General features: G+C 47.1%; 2 long non-coding RNA genes and 1 pseudogene across 2 annotated transcripts; all 3 read left to right on the top strand.

Moving 5' to 3' along the window:
* Positions 1-24,027, top strand: part of LOC149326555 (carbohydrate sulfotransferase 10-like) — an 83,236-nt pseudogene that overhangs the window by 37,428 nt on the left and 21,781 nt on the right.
* On the top strand, positions 1,996-23,261 carry LOC149326556 (uncharacterized). Its single transcript, XR_016286013.1, has 2 exons — positions 1,996-5,355; positions 21,129-23,261. It is a non-coding gene; the product is annotated as an uncharacterized LOC149326556 (long non-coding RNA).
* LOC149326557 (uncharacterized) lies at positions 5,355-20,580 on the top strand. The gene is made up of 4 exons (XR_016286012.1): positions 5,355-7,543; positions 8,430-8,523; positions 9,070-9,145; positions 20,275-20,580. It is a non-coding gene; the product is annotated as an uncharacterized LOC149326557 (long non-coding RNA).

The following is a 24,027-nucleotide window of genomic DNA, read 5'->3' as shown; positions in this document are numbered from 1 at the left end:
CAGTTATCATCAATCACGATGTACATGCAATTGTGTTAATTTTACCAAATATCCTGCACATATCATGGGTGACTTTAACATCCCAGGGTTAACCAGGTTGACTAGGGTCTGTGTTCCATGAAGCTGTGAGGTTCGGGTAAAATATAACGACCTGCTCGAATTCTCATGCTTTGCGCAGCTCCAACTAAAAAAATTGCCTTCCCCACTCAAAAAGAAGCCTGCTAGATCGGTTTCTGACAAACGCCATCAATTCCACTATCTCGGAACCTCTACCAGTGCTTGCGCCGATCTATGTTGGCACCGTCCATGTGAGGATATTGTTGAATCTTCAACTGTACTTAATCTGACTACGTGAATGGCGGATTACGGGGGACTACTTCAATGGGGACTACTTAGGACGGTATAGATACTTGGAGAATTCTGATTGGGAAATCGCAGTTTTTTAAGAAACGTGTGCCCCTAGAGTTCGACAAAAGATCACCCATATAATTGCAACTGCACTGCGCTCATACATCCCTAAAAATGTGTTAAAAGGCTCAAGGTATGCGTAGTGGTTCTATGCCTGTTTGAGGGAAGAAATGCGGATAGAAAAACGGCGTCGTCACCGATGGCATTGTGTGACATATCTTTATGAGTGGTATACAAGACACAGTGCTCATCGATTGGAGGAAAAACGTCTTTACCTCGATACGGAACAGGGCAAAAAGGCCCTAAACAACAAATAGTCATGCGTTTCTGAAAATGTTTGCAACGTGCCGATTATTTAGCTAACGTTTATGCCGAAGCTACAGTCACCCCAAAAGTTACTCCTTCCTGAACAAAACGATTCCTTCCTTCGTATTAAAGGCGTTTATTGGTTAAACAAAAAATCGATGTGCTGACGGAATAGCAATGTTTGTTATAGTAGGCTGCGTCGGTGGTCTTACTCCTGTTTTAGCCCACGTTTTTAACTTATCCTTCAGCCGTCGAGAATTTCCATTCTGCTAGAAGCTATCACTAGTTGTGCCAATGCATAAAAAAGGAAGCTTGGCCGACGGGTGTTAAACTATAGCCCAATTTCTCTGCTGTTATCTCTGTCGAACGTGTTTCTCATACCTGTTTACCCTTCTTTTTCAAGAATAAGCTTAACAATGAGCAACACAGCTTTTTACCTGGCGGCTCTGTAGATACTAATCTGGTTTCGTTTCTACATCACGTTGACCAAGTAGTTTCAATGAAGAAACAGGTCTACGCTATATAGTTTGATTTTAGGAAGGCAATTTACTTAGTTATCCATTTGTTGCGCTAGAAAAACAGTGATTCTACGAACTATCGCATATATCGTCATGTTATCGTTTGAGCTGTGGTGCACTGCAGGGGTCAAACTTGTCCCCGTTAGTATTCGATGTGACTTTGAACGATGTTAAACATTGTATCAAGCATTCTAAGATATCACAATTCTCTGATGATTTAAATATCTTGGGTCTGTCGATTCAATGTCTGACTGCGAAGATCTGCACAAAAAATATCACCTGCGTAACAGAGTGATGCACGCAGAATGCGATAACACTGATTTCTTACAGAATATATCAATCTCTTTAACACGTGAAAAGAACCAATTCTCTTTGATTACACTGTTAATACTGATACAATACAGCGTGGCAATATTGATCGCGACCTAGGAGTATATATTGAGAGTGGAGTCACCGTTGAGGCCCACGTTAATTGAGGGGACCGTACGACCCTTAACTAAGCATTTTAAATGTGAAGACTGTTTTCTCATTCCCTACGAGTCACTCATTCTGCCAAAATTGCAATTCTCAAGCCCTCTATGGAGCTCTGACATGTGTACAGCGCACAAAGACCAACGCGTCAAAAGGAGGTCGGTCCGTACCCTATACGACCGATAAATGGGGAGACCATACTCCTTATATTATGGTCGATTGCTGTCAGAGCTGATTCTTCTTCCACTGCATGTCAACAAGGCGTGAACTCCATGATTGTTCATTCGTACAGAAATACTGGCAAGGATAAATAATTTTTCCTGAACTAACAATCGCACTTAAACCCACAGCGCCCAGGCAAAATGCAATAAGCCATCATGTATTTTATGCTGAAAACCGCCGATGTCGCTCGCCATCACTGTGCATTCAGTACATTTTTACTGAATTTACATTTTCGAAAGATACAACCGTGGACATTTTTACCTTTTACAGTTAAAGAATGCGTGATCTAGAGTCCTCGTGTTCATAGGACTTCCTATTTCGCCTACACATCGTGCATGATTGAATCCGCAGTGATGCACAATTGTCCAGATAGGACTGCTATTCCTGGCACATAAAGTACGCAAATTAATAGACAAATAGAGTGGGAGAGGGGGGAGCGCTTATCGCTTGTGTGAGTACTTATGTGCTCGAAGGAAGGGAACAAAACATTCCTTGGTGCTAGATATGAAACCGATCGCGAGGTGGCATGCACGTAGCAGTAGCTGCAATATTGACCATTCAGACTCTGCGCGATGGTCAGAACTTTAAGTACTGCTACATAGACAGGGATCACTGCTAACTAGAGCATTACTACGTCGTGGCCACGCGCAGATAGCAAGTGCGTCACACCTTAGGCACACTTGGCCATGTAGTTTGATTGCGAAGTTAGCGAAATATGAAGGTTTTTACTGCGTAGCGCAGCAGGATCCTTCGGACCAGCGCAATTGCAGCCGCAGCATTTATAGAAAGTCGCCAGCGGTGACGCTGTGAATCAGTCGCTTTGTGCAAAGTACGCGCATGGCGCCGAGGCGGAGCGTCCCTTCGGAGCAGTTGTGGCGACCAAGCGCAGAGTATCTTCAAGACTGGCGGTGTTACGACTCGCCTTCGTCCTGGGGAAGACAGCGACATGGCAGCAGCGAAACGCCGACAAACCCCGAGACGCGCGTTGGGTGAGCGCCTGGATTGCCACGGAAGCCGCGTCCGTCTGCCCGGTGGAGCGAGCGTTTCACCTACACCGAGTGTGAACGCGCGTTCGGAGTGCGCGGGAAACGCCGCTCGAGGACATTCCGGCGTCTGTGCGATGGCATCGTTCTCCCTCTCCCAGCGCGTGACGACGGCGTGATCTCTCGGGAGTGAGTGAGTGCGTGTGTGTCTGCGATTGGTGCCAGTGAAACCCGGCCCCCATCTAGGGACCCTAGGAACTCTTAAAAAGCCGGCAGCGGCACGGCCGAAGAGCTTTGTCATCATGGTCTCCTGTTGAGCTGCCGTGATGCAGCGTTCCTGCAGCTCACTTGTAAATATTGTATAAAGTCCTCTTTCATTGTCCTTTTCCAGCAGCCTCGTCTCAGACGTCCCTCATTCATTCTCCGGCACACGACCATGCTACCTCGTCCCTAACAAACTGGTGGCAGCGGTGGTATGCTGCTACCTCGTCTGTAACAAACTGGTGGCAGCGGTGGGGTGCGAAACATCGGACGCCAGCGGAGAGTTGCGGACAACGAGACGCTGAGCAGCAGAATGGCGAGTCGGGGGCAGTGCAACGAGCCCTGTGTGTTGACTGGTTGCCTGCAGCGGACCGACTGCGCTGGAGTCTTGGCTGCGAGGTTTGGTGAGTGCGGGACTTTCTTCTGCTGAGTTTTGCCAGGCTTTTGTTAGTGTCAGGAACAGAGCTGGCAATTGGGTTGTCGTTGCTGCTGGGTTAGTTGCTGCAAGACAATAGCGGGCAGTAGAGAAGGCAGCACTCGGAGCAGCCATGGATTTGAAGACGCTGCGCAAACCGAAGTTACTGGAGCTTGCGAAAGAGTTGGGTCTGGAGGTATCAGACAAACTCCGAAAACCAGAACTGCTGAAGGCTATTCTTTCGTTAGAGGCTGAAGATGATGAGCTAGCGGAATGCCTTGAGACCATTGAGGAGAGGGAATTGGCAATGAAAAAGGAACAGGAACGCGAAAGAGAGCAGCGGCGACAGGAACGCGAAAGACAGCTGCGGGAACAGGAACGCGAAAGAGAGCAGCGGCAACAGGAATACGAAAGAGAGATGCGGGAACTCACGTGTGAACTTAACACGCTCAGAAGTATTAGAACGCGATCTCGCTTAAGTGTTTTCAGAAAAGACGAAGATTTCAGAACTTTTCTGGAAAATTTTGAGAGAATTTGCATGGAGGAGCAGCTTGACCAGAGTTATTGGCCAACTGTGTTGATGGGATTTCTGCCATGTGAACCTTGTAATGTCTGGGCGAGGTTGTCTGACGAGGAGGCCCACAACTATGCAATAACTAAAAGTGCGCTCCTCCGATACTTTCGAATTCCCGCGGAGGCTGATTTGGAAGGCCAAATTGACGGTGGTAAGCTACACCGCGATAGTGTCAGGGACCAAGTTAGAAGGTCCGCTCAGTCGCCGGATGACACGCGTGCTGTGCAGAAGTGGCGGCATAGGACAGGTTTGGTCCAGGAAAGAAAGGCCACTTCGGCAGCGAGGACCGAGGAGTTCGGTCAAGCAGCTAGCGAAGAGTGCAGATCCACAAGCCGCGAGGGCTCGGGGGATAATGTAGACACTAAGGCTAGCAATGAGGAAGAGTGCAGATCCGCCAGCCGTGAGGGCTCGGGCGATAATGTAGGCACTAAGGCTAGCAACGAGGAAGAGTGCAGATCCGCCAGCCATGACGGCTCGGAGGATAATATAGGCACTAAGGCTAGCAATGAGGAAGAGTGCAGATCCGCAAGCCGAGAGGGCTCGTGCGGTAATGTAGGCACTGCTAGGAATAAGGAAAGGGGCAATGCGTTGGCTTTGAGCCCAGAGAAGCATGCACTTTCCGGGATGGAGGCGCATTTCTGTGGTCAAGGGGTTAGTACCCTCGAGAAAAACGCCGAAGGTCTCAGTGACCCGGGAAATGTAGTCCTTGGGTCACGTGAGGAAGGTCATCACGGGAATTTAGTGAAGGCCGTGTTTAATGGGATTCAAGAGCAAGCTGTGAGTCGCAGCAATCCCGTCAACGACAAAGCCGAGCAATCTGCTTCGTTAGCGAGCACAGACAACGCTAATAAGGGAGAAGCGACCGTCTCTAGCCCTGAGACAAAACCTGCTTTGACAAGTGAGGTTGATGCTTCTGCTCAGGAAGAGACTAGTGAACTTGCGGGCCAGAGCAGTCAAGGAATCAAGGGAGACCCTCCTTCGATGCGGCTGGCGAACCTTAGTAGCCAAGTTTTGGACACAGCGCTTTGCTGTAAGGAGAGCGGCTGCGAGTCACCCGAGTGCACCGCTGAAACCCAAGGGCAGATCGCAACGTTAGCCATCGAGTGTGGTTTAGATAAAGTTGCAGGCCAGGTAGTTAGGGTCGCAGGGTCGATTAGCAAGCCTCAGGAGAGCAAGTTATGCTCAGCAGGAGATAAAGTGCACTCTAAGAACTGCTACTCCTCCATTAAGAGTAAAAGAGCCTCGCTACTCCTGCAGGTCTCAATCTACTCTCTCTACAAACGAGAAAGAGTGAAAGGTCCTGTTCACTCCTCTTGACAAAAGAGTAAAATGGCATTTCCACTCCTGCGTACTTCAAGGGAGTTCAGTGCTTGTTTACTCCTCCGCCCTTACGGCCATACATTCGTAAGGGCGCGCTAGCTTCTCGGGGCCGGCCTGCCAGCCTGGATGCCGGCGTCAGAAAAATGCACTGGTATTGTTTGTTCACGACCAAAGCTCTGGGATAGAGTATCATTAGCCAATGTCGAGTTGTTGGTAGAAGCGATAACAGCCATACAAATTTCCTCCCATAGCCGCTTTGCTGCTGCTCTGGAGTTCGCCTGGCCTCTGCTATAGCTCCGCTCCTGAAGGGGTCGCGGAAACCGAGCATATATTTATTTCCCTATGACGCGGGGTTCAGAGTAAAACGGTGCCGAGGGTAGCACCTAAGTGCTGGCCAGTTTCGAAGCGCATTCAGCTACAGCATCTATGTGAAATCAGCTAGGTTTAGCGACGACAAGGGCAGCCAGCGAGCAGCGCACAGTTCGTCGCCCGGCGCGACCGCGGGCGGCGTCGTTGCCGAAAGCTCGGCTCGCTCAATGATTCGCTCCGTAGCTTGCGAATCGCGCACGCAAGGCTGGAAAATCGAGCAGCGACTGGCCTGCGATTGAGCGAGCCTTTATGCCCACGTTTGCAGCACAGTTGAACAAATTTAGCACACATGTATGCATCTGCGTTGCGGCGATTCTTAAGCTCGTCCTCGACGCCATCATCACCGTTCGGGTCGACCCGAGCATATCTTTATTTCACTACGAGACATAGTTCACAATAAAACGTACTTACAATGCAAAGAGTAGCACCTCAGCGCTAGCCAGTTTCGAAGTGCTCTCAGCTCTGGCATCGAAGTGAAACCTCCTAGGCTTAGCTACGAATACGGCAGCCAGGGAGCAGGCCGAAGCTCGTCGCGCGGCGCGGCGCGCTCGCGAGCAGCGTCATTGCTGAAAGCTCGGCTCGCTCACAGATTGGCTCAGAAACTTGCGAATTGTACTCGCAAGGCTGGTAAATCGAGCAGCTAGCGGCTGGCCTGCGACTGAGCGCACGTTCGCAGTACAGGTGAACAACAATTAGCGCACGAATGCTTGGGATACCGGCTGCGTTGCGGCCACGTTAAGGCGATTCTTAAGCTCGTCCTCGACGCCATCGTCACCGTACGTGACACACAGGCTGAGAACTTGAATTCGAGTACGTGCTTAAGTAAGCTGCTCGTATTTCTCGGAACAATCTGAACTCGAAAAGACAGTTGCTTCTGTCGGCTTCCATGCATGTGGGCTCTTGCTAGTGAAAGTACACTCGAACGGGATGCGGCGAGTGCGGGCCGCTGTTGCATATAAGCTAAAGTGTGAAGCAAGTATCGTCGTAGTTCCGTAACGCAGTTGATATCACAGTAATCCGCTTGTACGGGTCACATTTAAGCTCTGTTTCATGTCTCCGTCGAGCATGCCAGTGTCGCGTTGAGTAATGCATCGCAGCAGCTCTTTGTCCTACCGCTCGCGTCGAACATATCCTTGATATGGACCAGTTTGCGATACGGTGCGTTTCTTTGCGTTTTTTGTCGCATTTAAGGGATTTTCGCTGCCGTCAATCGAAATTGCATTCCGTCAACAGCGTCGTCTGCGCCGCCGTCTGCTAGGACACCCGGGGATGGGATCACAGGATCGCAGCTTCTACAAACGACATGTCAGCAAAAGTATCTAAAAGCGCTTTGGTATTCGCATTTAATACAGAAATAAAATGAAAAAATATAATTTGTTTTTGTTGCGAACACAATTCAAATATTAGTAATAAAAAAGCGCATTTGTAGGTTTTTTCAACGAAGCAAAACTGCAGCCGTCGTCACGTTTTGTCTTATTTGGGTTTTCGTAGCATTGTTTGAGTGCTCGTGCGGTGGACGTGTATGAAGAACACAAGTGTGTTTTGGAAACCAACGACGAGAATTACGCCCTGTCGACACTGGTGATTTTGAACGGGTAAAGCCCTGAAGAAAGGTAGCGCTACGACTTCTTGTCATCTGGAGAGGCAACGAAGAAGAATGTGCGGTTTTGCTAAGCCTTGATGAGCCGTCTGAACGGTGAGTCCCGTGTACGTTTATTTACTTCTGATCTCTATTCGCACGCGTTATTAGTGTGCGCCTATATAGGGATGGCAGTGCAGGCAGTCTGCGTGCGGTTGCCTCAGCTATAATGCGTTAAGGCCGATTCACACGACGGTCCGTTCGCCCGCGGCCCGCGCACTACGTATTCAGGCGCGCTGTCGGCCGCGGCCACCAGTTATCACAACAGAGTTATGCGGTCGCTTGCTAGCGCTGCGAAAAACAACAGACAATGTTTACTACATTCCAATAGCATAGATTTGTGCTACTTAGGAGAGGATGATGAGCGTGCAGTGCCACGTTAGAGAGCGCTCTTGCTAGGCCAGCTGCGGACAGACAAGGGAACTGACAACGGTCGAGTTGCCTCGCGGCTGGTGACCGTCGGATTGATTTGTGCTACTTAGAAGATGACGATGAGCGGCAGTGCCGCGCGACAGAGCACTCGCGCTAGGCCAGCTGCCAACAGGCAGTGCTCAGTGTGTGTACTCGTCGGATTAGTGCTTACGCCTTAATATTTGTCATACAATTTTTTCGGGGACAATGATCGCGTGTAAAAGGCTGGGGCATATCCCTTGCCTAGTCATTTGTAAATTTTTATCTGTGCTTCCCCATGGAACAGAATTTGACACAGTATTATGTCAAAGTTAGATCGTTCTTGCGTCTGCCCTGAGGTGTAGGTGTCGATGCTTCCTCGCCTTCAGATTTTGAGAACTGTTTGGGATGCAACTGCGCACTTATTTAGGATTTCAAGCTTTTTGCTATATCCCTCGTTTGTGCGGCCCGCTTTCAAGTCGTTCGCTATATCGGTGATGGTTTGTTATTGATTTTAACTTTCTCTTATTTATTCTTGGTTGACTGCCACCAGCTGTGCTGCCGGCGATTCTCCGCGCTCGGAACTATTCCCAGGCACGAGACCCTACCCACAGACCTCCCTGCACCACACTCACCAGTTTTCTTCGGTATTTTTTTCCCTTGCTCTTACTTGCATTGCCACTAGGCAGTTTTTATTTCTGTGCAGATTTGTTAAATGCAATACCAATTTTCGTTTCATGCTGTGATGTGAGATATCGTGCTTCTTGCTAATGAATGCATGCCTTTTCCATCCTCTCGTCATTTGTGCAAAGCAGACGGGTCTACTGGTCGCTACGTTCAATTTAAAAATACCTTCGGTGCTGCTCCAAAGCACCCTAGTAGTAATAATTAAATCCTGTGCATGCTATATTCGAATAGTTACGCTCTTTTCATCATGCATAAAAATAGTGGTATTCCAGCCTGCTCATCTTTCTATGTGGTTGTGACAGTCATGTAAATCTACTGAAGAAATGTATATCTGTGCATCACATACAATCTGTTCATTTCTTTTGTCATGGGCCATCTCATTGCTTTTTGTGTTCCTATGTGAATACCTTATTCTAATTTATGAAGCAGTAGGCAATTTCTTCTCTTGTCATTCATGACATTGTTACGGCCACTGACAACAGTTGCTCTGACATATTTATTTGCAGTTGCCAGCTGCCAGTATCTACTGGGCCATTCGTGCTTCCAGCTTTTGGCTGTGCTATCTCTCCTCAGCTGTTTGTGGTAGGTATTGTTTTCCAGTGATGCATACCTTACCTGCCTATTTAGAAAAATTTCGTAGACATAGACTCACAGCCGGGTTTAGAAATGCATGCAGAGCTCTACGTGCACTTAGCAGCAGTACCTCCCTGTATAATCACATGAACCTGATCCTGAATTACATGAATGTAATTACATGATCTGTATGAAATAGTCGCTCATGAAGCTTTTGACTGCTGCTGTTAACATAATGGAATTTACACTGCTTCAGGCATAGGTCGGCACACTCACTCATGAGTGCACTCATATCGCCTCACTCACACTCACACTCACGCCTGTGAGTGTGAGTGCGAGTGAGTCGTTGTGAGTTTGAGTAGAGGTGAGTTTGAGTGCGAGTGAGTGGATGTCAGCATGGGTGGCCATGAGTGTGAGTGTGAGTGAGTGGATGTGAGTGTAAGTGGAGATGAGTGTGAGTGCGAGTGAGTGGACGTGAGCGTGAGTAGAGGTGAGTGGACATGTTTGATGAGTAGATGTGAGTGGACATGAGTGGCAATGAGTGATTGTGAGTGGCAATGAGTGATTGTGAGTGGCAATGAGTGGTTGTGAGTGGCAATGAGTGGCAGTGAGTGGTTGTGAGTGGACGTGAGGCAGTGAGTGGTTGTGAGTGGACGTGAGTGGCAATGAGTGGATGTGAGTGGTGGGTGGACGCGACAGCGAAGTCGGTCGTGTATGTTTCGCGAAGACGATACCCGCTTAGCTATCTTCATGTTACTGACAGCTGAGGAAAGCAAATATTGACTACTGAGGGCGCTCGAGGCAGCATAAGACATCATGCTCGTGTCTTTGGAGAACCGAAGCAAAGGATTCCGCTGGCACAGGAACGGCAATCTTTCGTTGCATTTGTAGTTCACTATTGGCACGGGCGCAGACCCTTCGCAGATGCAATAAGCCGCTACAAGTTTTGTGGGATCCTTTATCAAATTTCGCATTGACAGTCCTGAAAATCATAGACAGGTGTATCTTGCCACGCTCCCCGCACGGCTCGATCTCATATACACAAGTGTTACGATGCTTACTGCTGAAACAATGACTGTCCGCTTCTTGGCAATAACTACCGTAAGATGGGATCTCGAGTGCTGCAGTGGACTCTTAGGTTTTTTTCTGTGCCCAGGTGTGTGCATTGCAGAGCTCTGCTCTGGCCGTAATTTGTTGATTGGGCCGGACCGACGCGAAAACCTGACCTAGTTGGCGCCTAAGCTTTGTCACTGGGAGAGGAAAATCGAAATGTGCTTGTGAAATGCGATTTTGTTTATTTTTCGTGTTTTCAGTGAAGTAAGTGGATTAGCTTCTGTTTGCACGCATCGATTTCAGCAATCCTACCCACACTGATATCTGGACAGCATGAGGTATCCTTTGAACCGGATACTACGATTTCCTCTGAGAACTTCTGGATAGCGCCTTTTTCCCAGTAAAGTCCTTTAGTTTCGGAAGGGCACGCGCTACAAAATGGCTCACAAGTTACCTGCATGCGCATTCTTCCCCGAACGACGTTGAAGAATAATCAGATGAAATGTAAGCGCCCCCTATCACCACGCGGATGCGCACGTGGTCTCCGCACGCACTGGCCTCAAATACATCGCGCTGGTTTGTAAAACCTCCTTCAGACAGGGATTATGTCCAATCCAGAAAACGTTCTGCACTGCAAACATGTCCACTGTCGGTCAGACATAGTAGCTTAGGAGGTTTTGTAAATGGATTGCTAATGACAACTCCCCCTAGCATCGCTATTACGCGGGGAAATCCACTACTTGCGGCCCATTCCAGCCATTTTCCTTTAAGTGAGGAAATCACTCGATCGTTTGAAAAACACGCTCCATTTTGCATGCCGCGAAAAGTATTCATAGTTGCCACTTGACTCCAATGTGTTCATGCAGACTAACGGAACGTCATTGTGAAGCAAGACCAAATATTGGTAATTAGACACCATCCAAGACTATTGTCAAGACCAACTCATTATTTTACTTAGACACCGTCATAGGCGCGCGCACAAGGGAGGGAGGTGCGCCCCCCTCAATCGTCTAAGCCCCCTAATCGCCAAATCTGCCTCATACATTTACTTTGTCGGACCTGTTCCGTCATTGTTTACAGTGCAGTGCTATGGCCAATCAGGTTTCTTAGTGTCTGAAGACCCATAATGTTGCGCTCTAAGAACTGTTTACTGGCCGGGTAATTTTGAGGCAAGCTTTTCAGGTTGTTTTTTGCTCTGACAGTAACAAAAACAAATCTGTCACATTTACTGGTGTCTAGAGAAAATGGAAATTACTCTGGAAGCGCGATGTTACATTGATACTTCAGCGACGCAGTGACATGCCTTCATCTGCTGGTACTCACGTGGTGAACACGGGAGCCGAAAGCCTCAGTGTGCTTGCGAACGTTTCAACAAGAGGACGGTCTTAGTCAGGATGAAGACAAGACCTCTTGTGGAAACGCTGGCAAGCACCCTGAGCACTTCCCCTCCCTTCGTTCACATTTTGAGTGTGAAGGAACCAGCGGCTTATCATCTCTGTACCATATATTCATCTGCAGATGTCACAGATTAAAATAAAAACTTCTGCTGAATAATATCTTCTATATTTTGAAACTACATCGCATGGAAATAAATGTTCTATAATCATTCCTCACCTTTGCGCTCCGTTCTGGTCGTAAGGACCCCAGGTGAGAGAAGATTGGGTGTTGGGATGGGGGCACTGCGCTGAAACATGGCTCATTCTCATGGAGAACCCTGCACACGCCTATGGACGCCGTTCAAAAACTTGTCTAAGCATTTTAGCTGACGCTGAACAGGCACTCATCGTCTCAGCAGCAAACCCGGGAGCGCACGTGCGTACCATTCAGTGCATGGAAAATGCATAATGAGTGACCACTTCCATCGAGGAGTGAAACTACAGAAATTGGACAAATAGCCCGACAAAGCCTGGGCGGCTCAGCACCCCATCTTTGCGACTCAGGGCAGTCGGCTGCGGCAGTAAATATCTCCCCCCTCCATTGTTAGCAAACAAGGAAAGAGTGATTGAACATGAATGAGAGTGAGCGGACATGAGTGTGAGTGGTTGTGAGTTTGAGTAAGTGGTTGTGAGTGCGAGTGGTCATGAGTGTGAGTGAGTGCTTGTGAGTGTGAGTGGTCATGAGTGCGAGTGTGAGTGAGTGGTTGTGAGTGTGAGTGGACATGAGTGCGAGTGCGATTGAGTGGTTGTGAGTGTGAGTGGTAATGAGTGCGAGTGTGAGTGAGTGGTTGTGGGTGCGAGTGGTCATGAGTGTGAGTGTGAGTGAGTGGTTGTGAGTGCGAGTAGTCATGAGTGCGAGTATGAGTGAGTGGTTGTGGGTGCGAGTGGTCATGAGTGGGAATGTGTGTGAGTGGACATGAGTGTGAGTGTGAATGAGCGGATGTGAGTGCGAGTGGCCGTGAGTGTGAGTGTGATTGAGCCACCTCTATTGGTGCCGAGGTATGGCTTCAGGTGGAGTGACTATTTCACACATGTTGCCTCTTATGCATATGTGCCCTCTGAAAGGGCGAACATATTCCTTTATCCCTTTAAAAAACATTGTGTTCTATCATGATGCTTTATCGGTATTTCTGGTGTATAGACCAAAATGTCACTCAGTATTGTAACATGAAGCGGGAACTCAGTTTGTCCAATGTTTTAGAGGTAACATGAAGCGGGAACTGAGTTTGTCCAGTGTTTTAGGGGTCCTAAAACATTGGACCAACACAGTTCCCACTCGAGTTATTGATCACTTCGCTCTCGCCCTACCATAAGCTTGCCGTCCAGGTTGGACAAATTGATAAAGCGACTGCTCCAGTGAAGTGGTGGTTCTGAGTTCGAACACCGGACCAGGACGAATCTTTCTTTAACTACGAAGTTTCTGTGAAAGCTGTATAGCTTTCCTTTGTAGCCGTTTGGCTGTGCTCGAGTGGATGTCAATGAGTAATTACTCCTTATTACAGATCTTTTGTCAACGCCAAACTGATTCAGTAGCAACAAATAGTAGAAGGGTAAAAGCATGCTGCTCCCAAAAATTCGTTAAGCATGTTATAAAATGTATGCTGTATTGTTTTAACTGCTGCAAAGAAATAACGGTGATGTTAGATGCCCAGCCCCTATTAGGTAAACATAGCTCGCAACTAACACAGTGGATAGAAAAGAAATATGGACTTCAACCCTCACGACGACCCTCACCCCAGTAAAACAAAAAGTGCCAGTGTTGCCATACTTGAGAGCTTTGCTCTTTAAAATTGCAGTAGACTGCTACTCAAAGTTGACAAAAAAATGCGTCTCGTTTTCTGCATGTGCATTCCATAGAGCTGGTGCCATTTTCACTGGCCATTGACATTCAGTCGCATGATGTGCACCCCGCTCCTCGAGTTGATTTTGTTTGTCTTGTGAACCTGCCGTCAAAATCAGTGCAGGATAATGCTTCCCCAGTTGATCTGCAGTTAACCTTGTCCTTTGCCAGCTGCTGTCACCCTTTCTCCACAGAGAAGGGCGGTGGGAGTCCAAGCCAGGTGGAGTTGAAATATTTGACTAGGAGTGGACAGGGATCCTGCGGTTTGTTGAGGACACAGGCAAATTGGAGACTTATGGAAGAATTTTTTTACCAGCCAAAAAAGACGCATACACAAGAGAGAACCGCACAGGACAAGGGCTGGTAAAAGCCGTAGTCCTCTGTGGTTCTCTTGTGTATGCGTGTTCCTTGGCGGGTAAAAAAATTCCTCCGTAAGTCTCCAATTTGCCGGTGTCCTCCACAGATTGGAGGATCCCTGTCTGTTACTAGTCAAATTTCACTACTCCACCTGGATTGGACTCCCACTGCCCTTCTCAAACTTTTGAAATCCTGTTGCCCTAGCAGATCATCAGCTGTCGGTTGTATTACTTTCGCTTCAGTGAAATTTGACGTGTAGCGGACAGGGATCCTAGAATTTGTGGAGTACACAGGCAAACTGGAGACTTATAGAAGAATTTTTTTACCAGCCAAGGAAGACACATACACAAGATTCGTTGTCTGTGTTTCACAACTGAAAGTTCTAAATGCGTGCAAAAGTGTATCGTGCATTCGCACGTATCTTGAAAACTCAATTTTTGCAGCGTTAGGTTTTCGGAATTGGAGCTGTAGCATTGCCGCCAAAGAATCCCGCTCGTTAACAAAGCGCACACTTATTTGCTAGGTATATATTCCGTATACCGCAACCAGTACACGTCACTGGTTGGAAGGTTCTGTCGCGAAATTTCTGATTGTGCAAGGTAGCTTTTCTTTTAAATTCAAGCGCTCTCTATTTGCTTTTTCCTGTGCATATTCATCGGTCGTTTCAATTCGGAAGCATTGGTGCTGCAAGACGTGCATACGGAAGCTACATTTGTGCACAAAGCTCCTGAATTTTTGAAAGCGCAGCTCTGACAGTTCTCGTTGTCATAAATAAGTACAAAGCAGCCTAATCTTTTTGGACACACCATTTCATGCTCTTAGCTGTTTCTGAGAAACAGGCTGCCTTTTTTTCTGTTTTTGGTGTGAAACATTCCTAACAACTTCTTTCTTTCTCCATGCACAGATAGTCTATGCATACACGGGCAGCTTGATTGCAATATTTAGGGCAATATTTATAACAGGTGCAGTGAGCCTTGGTGCATGTGGACAGAAATTAAGCTAGGGTGGGGTGGGGTATTTTCGCACAGGGTAATGTTATGCGGAGGGTCTGGCGTATTGAAACCGAGTCTTTCTGAGCTCTTATTAGACGTCCCAGCACCAGTCCCAGTCCCAGCATTCGTATACATACAATTGTTGCATAGTATTCGTCTCCAATCGCTAAATAATTACAACCAGATTTCTTTTCTTCCCTGTTTCAATAGCATAGCAATTGCTATGACATCAATGTTCAGTATAGGTTATGGAAGGCACAAAAAAGCTACGATATCGCTACTTCATCGTTTTAATTAGTTACAATGCTAAAGCCAGCCTGCCTTAAGAGTCTGAATCACAATGAATGACGAAGCCGCAATTATATTGCAGTTTTCCTCATGCCTCCCCTGGCTTATACTGACCTTTGATGCCATTGCCATTGCTCAGTTTTTAAAAGTGAAGCAGGAGAGAGAAGATATTTAATTACAAATTATTTAGCAGTCATAGGCGAATACTGTGTGGTTATCCGTGCATAGTAATGCCTTATGCATCATTAAAAACAAAAAAAAAATGTGCAACTGAAATTTGCTCGGCTGCTGACCCAAAAGACGCGGGTTTGATCCCGGCCGCGGCGGCTGGAATTTCTTTGGAGGAGAAATTCTAGAGGCCCGTGTACTGTGCGATGTCAGTGCACGTTAAAGAACCCCAGGTGGTCGAAATTTCCGGAGCCCTTCACTACGGCGTCTCTCATAGCCTGGGTCGCTTTGGGATGTTAAACCCCATAAACCAACCCAAACCAAACTGAAATTTGTTGTCTGCCTCTTTGAGATGAAAAATTTTGAATTTTTCCTTCACTATTTTAGAGCATGAAATTCAGTTAATGGTATCTGAGGAACAGGAATTGCAACAGCCATTTCTCTTCAGCAAGAAAACTGTCATTGGTTTAAGTGTTTTCCCGATTCAAGGTTACCCTGAATAACACCATCTGTCGGGCTAGTTGGTTGCGATCCATATGTATCAGCAGCGCGAACACAACACAGGAAGAAGGAGAAGAAGGTAAAGAGCGCTGAACTTCCAACTTTTATTTGAGCAAAAATTGAACCCGCACTTTTATACACATACCAGGTAAAATCCCACCAGGGGGGTAATCAAGGCGTGCTATCGAATTGGGACCAACACGATGTCCAGGGCATCAAAATGATAACTACTATCACACTATACAAAGACTTCCATGAAAAGCACGAATGACATGCAGAAAAAAAAAAGAATGTAAAAAACAAGGTTGAGTGTGCGCAAATGGAAAAAATGGAAAAACAGGGTTGAGGGCGCGAATTTTGCTAAAAGAAGAAAAAAAAAAACATGAGAAGGCGAGACACGGTAACAACGTAAGCGATGCGAAGGGATGAGCGCCAACAATTAACACGGCTAGAACTAAAATGCAGTGTGCCCCTAAAAGCCAGGTAAAATCAGGTAAAACCAGAGGGAAAGGTGATTTCTTTTTCAGATAATGAGATGGAAGGGGTGCTTACGCAACCTTCTTTGAGCCCTGAGATGTAGGTAGCTTCAATGATTTCGCATGTTAGTTGGTTTTTATGTTTCTTTAAGACGGTTGCTTTCTTAAAATGAGGAATGCACTTCTTTTGGCTGTCACATACGCTGCAATGGGCGGGCAGGTTCCTCAACGGCGCCCCAGTTAGATCGTTCCTATGTTCCATTAACCTTTCGTTTAAGCATCTTCCTGTTTGGCCTATGTACGCCTTACCGCAAGCTAAAGGTATAGAGTATACAACACCCTCCGCACAAGGCACAAAAGGATCTCGGTGCCTGGTTGTACAGCTACTATTCTTTTTCTTTTTATTAACTTTGTTGCACAGGCTTGACAGGCGCAGAGGGGCTGAAAAGACTACGTCTACGCCTGCTTTTCTGCCAATTTTCTTCAGGTTATGCGAGATTTGGTGCAGGTATGGCAGAACGGCGACCTTTTTGTTCCGCTGTCACGTATCATCCGGGGCTTCACATTCATGCTTCATACTTATCAGGACTTTTTTTGCAACAGACGAAAGGAGAGATTGCGGGTATCCTGATTGCGTCAGCCTCACCACTTGGCTCGAAAAACTGTCCTGCAACCTGTGTTCACAAGATTTTGTGAGTGCGTTCTTAAAAGTTGACTTCACGATGTTCCTTTTTACATGTTTTGAATGGGCTGAATCGTAGGGTAGGATGGGCTTATTGGCTCTTGGTTCAAATAACCAGCACACATGGTCCTCTCCGAAAAACAACTTTAACTCTAAAAACCGCATGGCGTTTTGTTCTGGGAATTCATGAGTAACTTCAAGAGGTGATATAGTATTAGAAAAAGTGTGGAGGACTTGAGTTGCTTCTGTTTTAAAGGCTTCAGTGTCGCAATCTAAGAGGACCAGGAAGTCATCGACGTACCGGAAAATTTTTAGAACGCTTGAAGACTCAAGCTTGTCCTTCAAGGATCTGTCATGCATAGCGAGGAAAAGGTCGCTCAAAATGGGGGCGATGCATGACCCTATACATATGCCTTGCTTTTGTATGAATCTCGAACCGTTCCACTCTGCCACTGTTGATTTTAGGTAAGCGCATAGCAATTCAATGAAGCCATCCGCAGAAACGCCACACTCATTTTGGAAGGCCGCAGTGTGGCGTTTCTGCGGATGGCTTCATTGAATTGCTATGCGCTTACCTAAAATCAACAGTGGCAGAGTGGAACGGTTCGAGATTCATACAAAAGTAAGGCATATGTATAGGGTCATGCATCGCCCCCATTTTGAGCGACCTTTTCCTCGCTATGCATGACAGATCCTTGAAGGACAAGCTTGGGTCTTCAAGCGTTCTAAAAATTTTCCGGTACGTCGATGACTTCCTGGTCCTCTTAGATTGCGACACTGAAGCCTTTAAAACACAAGCAACTCAAGTCCTCCACACTTTTTCTAATACTATATCTCTTCTTGAAGTTACTCATGAATTCCCAGAACAAAACGCCATGCGGTTTTTAGAGTTAAAGTTGTTTTTCGGAGAGGACCATGTGTGCTGGTTATTTGAACCAAGAGCCAATAATTATTGCCCATCCTACCCTACGATTCAGCCCATTCAAAACTTGTAAAAAGGAACATCGTGAAGTCAACTTTTAGGAACGCACTCACAAAATCTTGTGAACACAGGTTGCAGGACAGTTTTTCGAGCCAAGTGCTGAGGCTGACGCAATCAGGATAGCCGCAATCTCTCCTTTCGTCTGTTGCAAAAAAAGTCCTGATAAGTATGAAGCATGAATGTGAAGCCCCGGATGATACGCGACAGCGGAACAAAAAGGTCGTCATTCTGCCATACCTGCACCAAATCTCGCATAATCTGAAGAAAATTGGCAGAAAAGCAGGCGTAGACGTAGTCTTTTCAGCCCCTCTGCGCCTGTCAAGCCTGTGCAACAAAGTTAATAAAAAGAAAAAGAATAGTAGCTGTACAACCGGGCACCGAGATCCTTTTGTGCCTTGTGCGGAGGGTGTTGTATACTCTATACCATTAGCTTGCGGTAAGGCGTACATAGGCCAAACAGGAAGATGCTTAAACGAAAGGTTAATGGAACATAGGAACGATCTAACTGGGGCGCCGTTGAGGAACCTGCCCGCCCATTGCAGCGTATGTGACAGCCAAAAGAAGTGCATTCCTCATTTTAAGAAAGCAACCGTCTTAAAGAAACATAAAAACCAACTAACACGCGAAATCATTGAAGCTACCTACATCTCAGGGCTCAAAGAAGGTTGCGTAAGCACCCCTTCCATCTCATTATCTGAAAAAGAAATCACCTTTCCCTCTGGTTTTACCTGATTTTACCTGGCTTTTAGGGGCACACTGCATTTTAGTTCTAGCCGTGTTAATTGTTGGCGCTCATCCCTTCGCATCGCTTACGTTGTTACCGTGTCTCGCCTTCTCATGTTTTTTTTTTCTTCTTTTAGCAAAATTCGCGCCCTGAACCCTGTTTTTCCATTTGCGCACACTCAACCCTGTTTTTACTTTTTTACCGTGTTCTTGCCTTCTCATGGTTTTAGCAAAATTCGCGCCCTCAACCCTGTTTTTCCATTTGCGCACACTCAACCCTGTTTTTACTTTTTTACCGTGTTCTTGCCTTCTCATGGTTCTAGCAAAATTCGCGCCCTCAACCCTGTTTTTCCATTTTTCCATTTGCGCACACTCAACCCTGTTCTTTACATTGTCTTGTTTTTTTTTTCCGCATGTCATTCGTGCTTTTCATGGAAGTCTTTGTATAGTGCGATAGTAGTTATCTTTTTGATGCCCTGGACATCGTGTTGGTCCGAATTCGATAGCACGCCTTGGTTACCTCCCTGGTGGGATTTTACCTGGTATGTGTATAAAAGTGCGGGTTCAATTTTTGCTCAAATAAAAGTTGGAAGTTCAGCTCTCTTTACCTTCTTCTCCTTCTTCCTGTGTGGTGTTCGCGCTGCTGATACATAAGGTTACCCTATATTTTAAACTGCACAATGTATTACGTGACAACAAACCGTCAAGCACAATAGGTGTGGTTTTAGAAATGACTGGAAGTGATAAGGGAATACATTTACTTAGAGCAGGCAGTGACCGCTGATCCGGATCATGAAGGGTAATAACTAGAGGAATATGGATGGGGCGGAGTGCATATAGGCAGGTTCTCTCAGATCATGAATGGCAGTTTTCAATACCCCTCAAGAGAAAAGTATACAACAGTTGTATCCTACCGGTATTCACCTATGGGGCAGAAACGTGGAGGCTAACGAAGAGGGTTCAGCTTAAGTTAAGGACAACGCAACGAGCTATGGAAATAAAAATGATAGGTGTAACGTTAAGGGATCGGAAGCGGGCGGAGTGGGTGAGGGAACAAACGCGGGTTGAAGACATCCTAGTCGAAATCAGGAGAAAAAAGGGTGCTTGGGCAGGGCATGTAAGACGAAGGCAAGATAATCGCTGGTCCTTAAGGGTAACGGAGTGGATTCCAAGAGAAGGCAAACGTAGCAGGAAGCAGCAAAAAGTTCCATGGGCGGAGGTTTGCAGGAACACGGTGGACATAGCTGGCGAAGGACAGAGTTAATTGGAGAACATGGGAGAGGCCTTTGCCCTGCAGTGGGCGTAGTCAGGCTGATCATGATACTTGCAGAAGAGGTTGCTCATGTTAAAATTTTCATTTGGTAAATATGTGCTTGTTTTACATGCACACAGCTTTTGAAAGGACTAGCATAGTGATAATTGTATTGGGCTTCATAAAATTGTAGCTCTGAATGAAGGTTTGCAATGAAAGGTGTCTGCACTTGGTAACAATATAGGTACACACTAGTGGCGACATGACACACACGATCAGTACATTCTAGTTGTATTCTTTCTTTTTTTTCATGGGGTTATATGCAGGATAGTATGAAAAGGGCATTGGAATTGACTCTTACTTGCATTATTTTCATTCATGTTTGCAGGCACCCGGAGAAATGCACGCATAGCCAAAGCTCCTTCACTCAGCCGATCAAGCTACGGCATCATCCAGCATCTTAGTTTCTTTTGAGCGCTTACAGCTCACTGCGGTGGATTTGGTAGATGGGTTTACTTTGCTTTTGGCAGTGTTCTTGGCATTTAATGTCAAGTACACCCCAAAAACAAAGCGGGCTTGTCTGCTGCTTGAGACACTAATGGGGCTTGATCCTAGCGAGTGCCTCCCGAGCGTGTTTTGGGCAGCCACAGCAATCACAGCAATGACTTGAGAAATAAAAGTTATCAGTGTTGTACATTTGTGTCATTATTTCTTCAACCATTGTTATTCCCAACGCAGACAGAGCACCATACTAATGTGCAAACTGTAGTGTAGCCATAAAGTAGTTGTATGAGCAAAAATTATAATCCCTTTTGCTCATTACTCTTTTGTAGATGTAGCGCAGGTGGATCCTGCAAAACATATGACCAACTTGCTCTGAAGAATATGTGAAATAAGAAAATTAGTAGGATACATTGAAAACACGTGAAACTCCTTTTGAAGGAGTAAAATAAGATCTGGGCTGATACTCCTTGAAGGAGTATAGTCACTCTAACAAACGGAGTCCTGGAACTCTACCTGAAAGAGTAGTAGGATGCTGTTTCAATGTGGTAGCTTCACTCCCTCGGAGGAGTGCCTGTACTCTATTGCAGGAGTAGTACAGTACTCCTTGAGTAGGTGTTGGATCACTCTTTGTCCAGAGGGAGTAATTTTATTCTGGAAAAAGGAGTGGAATATGGGACAAGCGAATACTCCTTCAAAGTGTGTTCTGGGCACTCCTCTGCACTCCTTTAGTTCTAAGAGTGTGCTGTCGGAACAGCTGGCTACTGCGACCTGCGGGGACTCACCGAAAGCACGAGCCGATAATTCGAACTTAAGGGGGAAATACGGCTCGGTGCTGCGTCAGCGAGAAGATGCGGAGGGTGAGGACACCGCGAGAAAGGGAGGCGCGCAGGGCCGTTCTGCGAAGGCAGTTTTAGGAAAGCGGCCGCGCTCAGAGAGAGCCAAGCCATGGGGTAGACCGCGGAAAAAGGACGAAGGACGGGCCCAAAACATTGTAGGGGTTAAGGCTGGTCAACAACGTAATTATCGGATACTGCCACCGCGGTACTCCAGACGCGACAGGCGCCGAAAAAGGGCCAAGCTCACTAGGCGTTTACAGACACCGCGAAAGCCACCTGATCCATTGTGGGGACGCTGCGGTAGCAGGACGCGTAAAACTCGCAGTGGGCCACGGAGGAGCACGCATAGCTACCGCATGAAAGAACGCCGCAGAACGCGTTCCAGTCGAAGGACATTGCCGAATCGAGAAAGGAGTTCTCGTAGGCGTTTCCTTCATGCGCGACCGTCAACCCCTCGCTTTCAACTGTTCAGACGCTGCTCGGGTGATAATGACGCGCGGCCGGGGTGCGGAACAAATCGTAGTTGCATGGCGTCTTGGGCTCGCAGGTGTCGAAGAGCAGTTGATTTTTGTCGATTGTCGGCTGCTAAAGCCACTGTTGGTGTGCGTCCGCGCAGGGCGCGGTTGAAGAATAGGCGACCCCTTTGAGCCGCGGCGGGGCTCGTTAGCAGCGGATTCCGAGGATGTCTCTGCTGTTTTAAACCATTCCTGCAGAAAAAGCGTTTTGCAGAAAAAAAAAGTGAAAAAAAGTTTTGAGCAGGAATAGGTTTCGGACGCGTTGGTTACATTGGAAGCGTTCCTTTTGGACAAAGATTGTTTCGAAAAATGCACTAGTGGTGCCCATGTGTAGCAGCGTCCGTTAAAACGCGACGTGCTAGCCAGACGGGCCATTTAGGCCACTAGCATAAGCGCCTGGAGTCGCTTGATTTTTTTGGAATTTGGGAAATTAAGGTGACTTTGGCTTCGATGTTGAGCGAATCTTTGCGGGGATATGCAAGGTGACGGCAGTATGCTGCTATAGAGAATGAAATAATGTTGTGGTCATTACTAATCGGAATACATCACAAAAAGGGGAGTCTCAAAGGTAATGCCGATAGCTTAAATTGAGGTCCCTAGCGCAAGAGTCAGCATCATAGTTGCGGTTTGCTGGTAGTTTTTCTTCCTGATGTAGGATTTTGAACCGATTGGTTTTGTTTGTTTTAAATTGAGATGCGCTTTGTGGTGTAATGTGCCGATTTGTGGGCATTTTCTCAGTGCTGCGGAACTACTCCCAGGGATTGATTGGGTTTGTAAGAGGGAAAGAGCCTGGCATTACTAAGTGGGGATTGTGTCGTGCTTGCGGACTGAGCGGTTGGGTTTTCGGCGTGGTTCTAACGCTAGCGGAGCACGAGTCACTTTGCAGTGCCCTTTGGGAACCTGCACATGCGAAGGAAGACTTCGGGGTGCGCTGAGCTCCAGAACCGCCGAGAGACAACCGACTCCGGTTGAGACCAGCCTCAAGCGACATCCCTCCGGACAGCGGATGCTGTCCCCTGTCCATCGGGATCTCCTTCCCCCGGCGGGGCAGTCTGTTACGACTCGCCTTCGTCCTGCGGAAGACAGCGACATGGCAGCAGCGAAACGCCGACAAACCCCGAGACGCGCGTTGGGTGAGCGCCTGGATTGCCACGGAAGCCGCGTCCGTCTGCCCGGTGGAGCGAGCGTTTCACCTACACCGAGTGTGAACGCGCGTTCGGAGTGCGCGGGAAACGCCGCTCGAGGACATTCCGGCGTCTGTGCGATGGCATCGTTCTCCCTCTCCCAGCGCGTGACGACGGCGTGATCTCTCGGGAGTGAGTGAGTGCGTGTGTGTCTGCGATTGGTGCCAGTGAAACCCGGCCCCCATCTAGGGACCCTAGGAACTCTTAAAAAGCCGGCAGCGGCACGGCCGAAGAGCTTTGTCATCATGGTCTCCTGTTGAGCTGCCGTGATGCAGCGTTCCTGCAGCTCACTTGTAAATATTGTATAAAGTCCTCTTCCATTGTCCTTTTCCAGCAGCCTCGTCTCAAACGTCCCTCATTCACTCTCCGGCACACGACCATGCTACCTCGTCCCTAACAAACTGGTGGCAGCGGTGGGATGCTGCTACCTCGTTTGTAACAGCGGGTAATTACCTAATAGCTTTTTCACTGCTCGTACAGGTTTAAAAAATATGGTATGCTCAACGAGACAGATGTTACCGCCCTGAAACATTAACTGTTATTCATGGCTTTGAAAAAGGCTGCATATGACAAAGGACACACTATTTTGTGGTGTTTGAATAATTTTGAGTGCTGACTAAAAGTGCACAGTTTTGGAGTCAGTAGGAAAGAGACCTAAAGAAGTAGGTGTTTTAAAGATTTTTATTGCAAAAGATTTTAGAGGCGGACGACATTGATGGTCTAGCACTGCGTTTATGATTCACTAATTTATATGAAAGAGAGCCCCGAGGTTCCTCAATCAACGGACGCATTACCCGGTAGGAGTCTCAACTACCTGATTAGTGCAATGCTTGCAAATCTGTTGCCTGCTCTGAACAAGATTTCGTAGTGAGGAACGTAGTTCTCTAGTTTCTGAAGCCTTTCATCGCCGAGGAAGTTAAACGCCCGATTGAGAGATGCAGGAGCTCTGTCAGGACACTGGCGTCACTGTAGATGGAACCTTGTGCCGTACACAGAAATTCTGGACCAGAGCATTTTTGTGCGGAAAACCGTTTATGAACGCAGTTCTTTCATGTATTCTAATATTTGGCTCTAACAACCAATATTGCTGCAGGCTTTATTT

Source organism: Amblyomma mixtum, chromosome 10, assembly GCF_055824585.1.
Source record: "Amblyomma mixtum isolate Tamu chromosome 10, ASM5582458v1, whole genome shotgun sequence".
NCBI lineage: Eukaryota > Metazoa > Arthropoda > Arachnida > Ixodida > Ixodidae > Amblyomma > Amblyomma mixtum.
The sequence above is the reverse complement of the archived record's forward strand: the minus strand, read 5'-3'. Positions and strand labels throughout refer to the sequence as shown.